This window comes from Sinocyclocheilus anshuiensis, unplaced genomic scaffold, assembly GCF_001515605.1.
Source record: "Sinocyclocheilus anshuiensis isolate Anshui unplaced genomic scaffold, SAMN03320099.WGS_v1.1 scaffold1075, whole genome shotgun sequence".
In the NCBI taxonomy this organism is placed as follows: Eukaryota; Metazoa; Chordata; class Actinopteri; order Cypriniformes; family Cyprinidae; genus Sinocyclocheilus; species Sinocyclocheilus anshuiensis.
The window spans coordinates 2205213-2212759 of NW_015544163.1; the positions used below are offsets into that span (position 1 = coordinate 2205213).

Consider the following 7547-nt stretch of genomic DNA (forward strand, 5'->3'; position numbering starts at 1 on the left):
TTATAAGTTATTATTATTTCCAAATTGATTTTCAATTGATCCAAATTGACAATATTTGTAGTACTACTACACTAATTGTTATAAATAATATCAATAGTAATAATAATAATCATTATTCTGTTCATTGATAATGGAGTTTACTACTACTACTACTAATAATAATAATAATTATTATTATTATTATTATTATTATCATTATTAATAATTAATAATAATAATAATAATAATAACCAACCGGATCTACAGAAAATAAAGACTTGTTTGCAAACTTTTGCTTAGCAAACCATCTATGAAAATAATGGAGGATCTGAACTGTAGTCTATATATCATATGTATCGCTTCTCAAAATGTATTTCTCTGGACATTTTGCCGCTGAGTACAAATTGATAATCACTCGGACAGAAAAACTGCTAGTCTGGTATTTTTGTGGAAATCTGTGATTTTTCCTCCATTGTTATGTTGATAAATGAAATGCACCTGTTAAATCTGGCGATGGGCTGAAAGTTGTGTGCCAATCTGAACACGTCAACCCAGATTCTGTGGCGCAGGCCGTAAATTTATAAAAACATATGCATCATCTCAGCTCTGCAGTTGCTTTGATGCTTATTTAGAAGTATATCACTGGGAACGTTTCAGATAATAAATTAGACACTCTCTAAAGAGCCAGACACAATAAAAATTTAAATATGAAATTCAGTAAAGGTACAAATAAAAAAAAGTTTATGATTTCTCTTGCTGCTTCTCGCTTTCTGGCATTAAAAAGATTTCCATGAAAATGTATTGTTTGCTCCTCAACTTTTTCACCAGCTTGCCACATTTCCCTTCACCAGAAATATTCTCTAAGTGAAGGACGCAAGTTTCCTACCTGTATTTATTTATATATTTTTTGAAGAGACTTATGATGTGATGAAACTGAAGATGATGACTGAGAAATCACATGTTCAGATAATAAAACCACCTGCTACATGACTTACGCTCATATAGAGTGAAAAACCGTGTCCAGTGAAACTGGTTATCATCACCGCTAATAGGAATCAGTAATGAGTCACGCTGAAAAACTGATGAAATCAGGCCACGCTCTCTGTGTTTTCTCTAGGTCGTCCTTGTTTTCCTAGAGATGTGGCATGTGCATTTATTTCAGGGTGACCATACGTCTTTTTTTTCCCTGACGTGTCTAAATTGTCTAAAATGTCCAGGTTTTGGCTTTGTTTTTCTATTGTTTTCATACTTGCTGAAGGTAGAGACTGAAAAGTACTTTGACCAATAGCGCGCAGGCATTATACATAATCCACCAATCGTGGTGTGCGAGAAGGCGGGATCTGAAAACGGTCAAAGCAATGCAAAGATTTGCACATAATAGTATATGAGGGCTGTAAAGAGCAAGTCAGTAGGAAAACCAAGCCAAGAACCGGACATTTTAGGCAATTTAGAAATCTCAGCCAGGACATGTCTGGGAAAACCATGACGCAATTTATTTATTATCATTTTGTCATTTAATGGACAATAGTTATGTTTTTTTAATGCCATTTCTTAAATAAAACAGTTAGATATATTGTTACTAAATTAAACTCTAAAGTGCTACATTGCTTCAACACAGTCACAGTAAGTTTATAATTTACATACTTATAATTTGAATACATGAACTCTGGCAGTGTCTCTTGATTTCGTTGTAACTTGCAGTAAATTAGCATTATAATTGTGGGCGGAAAACTTAATAACCCATGACATTTCTTTTCAAAACATTGTTGTACGTGTCCAAAAATGTACGGTCACTATTCTTGTATGCTCTGCCAAAAATAATAGTTTTTCTGAAACAAAATGGATGACTATGGCTTTTCCCCCATAACAGATTTGAGCTTAAATACAAGTATAAACAATGAATTACTGTTAAAGACTTACTTCTGTTTGAACCATGTGGTCAATTTTATTATGTCACTGCCTTAAATGTGATGTTTGAAAGACGAAGTCATTGATTTTATATATTTTATTTTTTATATTCTTTAGATATTATATATTCTTTTATAATGACACAGCATTAAATATGAAGCTTGTCAAGGCCAAGTCATTGTTTTTTATCTATTTTATATTTTATATAGATTTTATATGCTATATATTTTAAAAGTTGTATATTTTAGGTAGAATTTTACTTTTTTATAATGTAAAATGTTTATAAAACTAATTAAAAATGTATTCATAACCCATTGTTTTCATATTTGTATTTTTTTAGGACTGGTGTTACCATCACAGCTGCAGCTCTGTGTAATCAGAGAATGGCACAAGGTGAGAAAGAGAGCGAGAAATCGTTAAAAAAAAAACAGAGCGAGTGGGCCAGATTTTTCATTCTGGCACCCGGGGCTCAGTGTGGTGTCATTATTTCCATAAATCCACGCTGGCCTGTTCTGCGGAGCGCTGCTGGCCGTGCCTGTGCATTGGATCAGAGCTTATGGCTGTTGATTAGTCCAGGACTTGAGCCCAGATTCAGGATCCAGAGGTTCAGCTGGGTCAGAGGTGGAGCATTATCCTGTCTTCTGCTTTTACCCTAATCATTTGGACAGTGTTCTGCGATTGCTGGGCAACATATTTGACTTCAACTACAATAGCAGATTGTTTTTGGAGTTTACGGATATCAGGCATTTTGAGGCAGAGCAGCCAAAGAAAAGGTGGTCTCCTTTAAAATGGAATAAGTATTAATCTCGTGCTTCCTTTCTATTGCCATTTGTGCTTCCTCTGTGGCTTTGTTGTCAGACTTTTTCATGTAAAAGTGCATCCATGAGCTGTACTGATGCCTTTTGCCCAGACAGGTTGAGACCTCCGGGAGGAATTTATAACCAGAATGTCCACAAGATTTCATAAGCCCATAACTTTTGAAAGTGAATCTCATGAAAACATGTCCAGGGCATATTTCACTCCAACAAACTAAAGAAAGAAGCATTTAAATACATTTTGCATGCACAAAATGAAGCAAAAAAACTTCCATTAAACATACTAAGTAACTAAATATTTATTTATTTATTTATGCACACACACAGGCATGGATTTTATGCATGCATTTAGGCTATTTATTAAGCAGAAAGCCAAGACTTCCATGAAACTATTTATTTACTTATTTTACACTTGTGCATTTATTTATTTATTTACGTAGCCTATGTATTTTTGCATTTATGCATTTATTTATGTATGCATGCATGCAATTGCTCATTTATTAATTTATGTATGCATGCATGCATGCACCAGAGCATTTTAATTCCCATTATTCTCGGTGCTGATTGTGGTTAGTTTCTCATTAATGTAACTCAATTATATTTACATTATAAAATTAAATGTATCCGTCTAAATATTTGGTCACTGGCAAAACATTCACTATGATATGCTGAAATGTTTGCGATTTATGTCTTCAAAGGAGAAAGGTGCATTTTTTTTTTCTTGTTTGTTCTTCGCCCCTATGATGCAATTTAAGCTCATCTATAACAATTAAAACTACACAGTTTTCATAAACCTCATTCTTTTGTTGCAGAAGTTCTGCGTTCCTGACTGGAGGGCATCCAGTTATTTTCCTGAACTCAATCAGTCCAGAAGACGCTGATCTCTCCTGCACTCTCACAATGACTGTTTCGATTGGATTAGCAGTGCCTGTTTGTTTATAGAGGATCTCTTTTCAACACAGGTGGAAATTCAACTCTACCTCTCACTTTCTGTTTTATACATTTCTCAAGTACGACCTTGGATGAATCTGAGGGGGTTTCATTTCGCCTTCAATCATGTTTGTTTTAGTATGGCATTAGGCTCACTGTGTGCACAAATACTTGTCTTTTGATAGTTCTTTGGCCAAATTTATGAGATTACATTTTTGGTTTGGGGAAAACCTGAAAGCTTCATTGCACTCTTGTTCAGTTTATGTAATTTGTAATAGCTGTGGGATTTGTGGACACCACTTCGACAGCCGTATGTGTTCTGCATCATGAATCTTATTCTCTTTTCTGGTCCATATGTAGCAAAGTTCATTTTTTCTGTCTATAATACTTCGCCCAGCCAAAATGACTCAGTCACTGAAGCTTTTTTGAAGAGTTTGAGGATATTTCCATGTGTTTGAGCAATAGTGATACCTTTCAATCAAGAGGAGACACTATTAATGTATTTTAAGATTATTATTCCTTATGCATTATTTAAGATTATTATTCCAGCCCAAACTTTGGGGAAAAATCCCTGGAAAAAACTGACATGAACCTGAGACTCAGAGTTGTGAGATATATACTCAAATTGCGAGATATACTGTAATTGTGAATTATAAACTAATTGTGAAATATAAACTATTGTGAGATATAAATTCAGAATTTCAAAATACATACCCAAATTGTGAGATATAAATGCACAATTCTGAGAAGAAAAGTCGCAATTACCTTTTTTTTTTTTGCGAGATATAAACTCACATTTCTGACTTTTCTTACAAAGTTCAGACATTTTTTTTATAATTGCAAGATATAAACTCAGAATACTTAGATATAAACTCAGAATTGCAAGATATATACTCAAATTCTAATATATAAACTCACAATTGAGCGATATACTCAGATTGTGAGATGTAAACTCACAATTCTGACTTTTTTCTTGCAGTTCTGAGAAAAAAATAGTAATAAAATAAAGTAGTAAATGAAGAAAAAAGTAATAAAGTGATAAATAAAGAATTGGGCGGTATATACTCAGAATTGTGAGATATAAACTCAGAATTATGAGATATAAACTAGCAATTCTGAGAAGAAAAGTCACGATTACCTTTATTTTATTTTTTATATTTTTTGCAACACTTCTGAATTTTTTCTCACTATTTTGAGAAAAAAAGTAATAATTTCAAGATATAAATTCAGAATACTAGGATAGAAACTCAAAATTGTAATATGTAAATTCGGAATTGTGATATATAAACTCAAAATTGTGATATATAAATTCAGAATTTCGAGATATAAACTCAGAATTAAGATATATAAATTCAGAATTGCGAGAGATAAACTCAGAATTGCAAGATATCTTTTCAGAAATGCGAGATATATACTCAGAATTGTGAGATATAAAGTAAAAATTTCGAGATATATATACACTCTAAAAAATGGATTGGGTTGTTTTGTTTTGACCCAGTGGTTGGGTTAAATGTTTAACCCAACCTTCTGGGTAGTAACCCAACCGCTGGGCCAAAACAACCCAATTGCTGGGTTTGTCCCTATTTTACCCAGCACTGGGTTGTATTTAACCCAGCATTTTTTAGAGTGTACACTGAGAATTGTGCGATATAAACTTACAATCCTGAAAAGAATTCTGAGAAAACAAAACTCAGAAATTTGAGAGAAAAAAAGTCAGAATTCTGAGATAAAAATTCGCAATTGCCTTTTTATTTGGCAGAAACAAGCTTCTAGTAACCACCAATACCTTAGCAGCTGCAACCAATATCCTGGCATCACTATGACAAATTTTGCATAAGCACTACAAATTTATTTCAGTCTAGTTTTAAATTCATCAAAATTACAATTAGCTTTTTATATACTTTCAGTTTACATGTTTTTGAGCAAATCATTGTTTATTCTATAGCCTTTAAGTTTTACAAAATCAACCAAAGCTGTTTGGATCTTTGACGGTTTGTCACGCCTCAGGCTTCTCACAAAGACTGGAGATGTATAATATTTGACTGATTCTGGGAACATGCAGTAGGTTTTTTATACCATAGTTCTTATCTGGTATGTTGTCATGCTGATGAATGCATTTCTACTGATACGGAAGGAGGCGAGGCCAAGCTGTTATTTGTTTCAAATGCTGAATTACGTAATGCTCTCATGACTCTGGGGAATCGCCTTGGCCAGAGTGTTTCTGCACACTTTCAGAACATGCAGTTTATGTAATGAAAGCTCAAAAGTTCAATGAATAACAGTCACGTTCTCACAAGGGCCTATGAAATATGACCCAGAACATCTATTTTCGCCTCTCTTTTGAAAACAGTGAAGTAATGTCACGTGAATTCTGCAAACAATAAGGGCACGTAATCACGGCTTTTGGGATTAAGAGCACTCCCATCAAAAACACCCACAAGGCACATAAGGAACTGTTTGTTACTCTGTAACTTCTTGGAAATCCTTATGGATCTAATGGGAATTGCTTTACTACGATCCTACAGTTTTCTTTAAAAAAAGGAGATTTTGAATGCATTTCTGAACAGCACAAATAGTGCAGGTTGAGTTGCATTCTTAAAGGAATAGTTCACCCCAAAATGAAAAATGTAGCTTTACATCACTTGTACACCAGTGGATCCTCTGCAGTGCATGGGTGCCGCCAGAATGAGAGTCCAAACAGCTGATAAAAACATCACAATAATCCACAAGTAATGAAACTGTAATTTGACAAGTAATTTGAAACTTTTGCTTCCAATTAAAATCCTGTATTATGATATTTCTTTCTCCAGTGAAAAAGTTATCTGGTCTGAATCAGGAGAGAATTATGCACAGATCCGTTTACAAGCAAAAACAGCCCAAAACAGTTCTTAACAATCATGTTGGTCGATTTTCATGTGAGAGGACAACAGTACATGGACTTTTTCACTTAAGGAAGCGTGTTATAGATTATGGACCCATATTTAGAAATTAAGGTTTAAAATTAAAACGTCTTGATGCATTTGTTTCTTACAAACACACAGATTTTCACTACACCAGACATTAATGATGGACTGGAGTGGTGTGGATTACTTGTGGATTATTGTGATGTTTTTATCAGCTGTTTGGACTCTCATTCTGACGGCACCCATTCACTGCAGAGCATCCATTGCTGAGCAAGTGATGTAATGCTACATTTCTCCAAATCTGTTCTGATGAAGAAATAAACTCATCTACATCTTGAATGGCATTGAGGGTGAATAAACTTTAATCAAATGTTCATTTTTGGGTGAGCTTTTGCTTTAAAGGGATAGTTGCAATTTGCAACTGTTTATAATGAAAGTTAATGGGGTCCAAAACAAAACTGATCCATGATACATTTTATTGTGTGCACAAGTAACACTGAGGCATTTTTCTAAACATGTTAGAAAGCCATACAGGTTTGAAATGACATAAAGTTGAGTAAATAATGACAGAACGTCCATTGTGGGTCGAGTGTCTCTTTAAATGTATTACTTAGCTCTAAGATAACCATGAGTGATAGTAATAGGCCTAACAGTCTGAATATGCGATTTGACAGATTTTTCATAAATAAACATATGTTAAATCCTTGTTATATGATTGAAGATGAAACGCTGAACACACTGAAGAAGGATAACTGATATAAAAGAAGCAAAAGGCTGCTGTAATCCTTACAAACAGATCATCTGCTGTTAAAACGTGTTTTTCCTTTTTCTCCCCTGCATACTTTTTTGCCAGGCCAGATTATGATGCAATATTTCATTCTTCCCTATTATAGACTGCTAAAGATGTAATATTTTACAGAAAGTCTGCGAATGCAGCTTCAGCTTGTGTGTTGTTGTCTGACTCGGTCAGGTCCAGATGTTCAGCAGACCTTTTCAGGGAGGGGCAGGAATG

General features: G+C 34.1%; 1 pseudogene; it reads right to left on the minus strand.

Annotated features, from left to right (window-relative positions):
* LOC107695660 (tetraspanin-10-like) overlaps positions 1 to 1019 on the minus strand; it is a 4598-nt pseudogene extending 3579 nt beyond the window's left edge.
* Positions 1020 to 7547: the final 6528 nt, after the last annotated feature.